At 36.9% G+C, this 726-nt stretch overlaps 1 protein-coding gene across 3 annotated transcripts in view; it reads right to left on the minus strand.

The window, feature by feature from the left end:
• LOC125975400 (metalloreductase STEAP4-like) overlaps positions 1-726 on the minus strand; it is a 43660-nt gene that overhangs the window by 23619 nt on the left and 19315 nt on the right. The gene's annotated exons all lie outside the window — the stretch shown is intronic.

Consider the following 726-nt stretch of genomic DNA (forward strand, 5'->3'; position numbering starts at 1 on the left):
ATTATTTAACCATTTATCTCGAGACAGATTTCACATAAAATGGACAATTATGTTACAAGAAAAGCTTTTAAGTGAAAATACCGTGCTGACTGTCACTCAAGTGAATAAAAATAAGCATTAAAAAAATCAAATTTTCAGTTCATGCAGTTCTATTAGACTTGAGTGTGTGTTTGCAAAGCCATTAAATATTATGTCTGTCAGAGTGTCAGACGCCTTCCACTAACAAGTCGCTGCGTTTAGAGGCAAGCAATATGTGCGCTCTGGCCCGATCGTCACGTTCAGTACACCTACGCATTCTAATTATATTCAAAATAATAACTTCAGCCTTAGCCACAATAACACGCTGCTTGAATTTGAAACTCTGAAAAAGGTATTGACACTATTTTTTACTGTTTTAGTATCAAGGTTATACAAAATATGTTTATCATGTATATATCCATCGCAGACCATCAAGTTCACTCTTGCCTGCCTGTCGATCTTTTAGCTAATCATGCTAATAAAATTCGTCCTCGCCTATAGCCCAGAAGTAGTTTGTTTTGCGGCCCAGCAGTTTTTTATAGTCACAAGCCAATTCTCTCAAATGGGCTAATTTCAGCAAACCAGAAATAGGTTGCATAAAGTGTGCTATAATTCTAAATCCTTGTGGTGTATTAACTCAAACTATTTAAAATCATAGGGGGCGCTGGAGGGGGGTGATTAATATGTGTCTCGTCAACTTGACTGTGC

Source organism: Syngnathus scovelli, chromosome 9 (assembly GCF_024217435.2).
Source record: "Syngnathus scovelli strain Florida chromosome 9, RoL_Ssco_1.2, whole genome shotgun sequence".
NCBI classification, from domain to species: domain Eukaryota; kingdom Metazoa; phylum Chordata; class Actinopteri; order Syngnathiformes; family Syngnathidae; genus Syngnathus; species Syngnathus scovelli.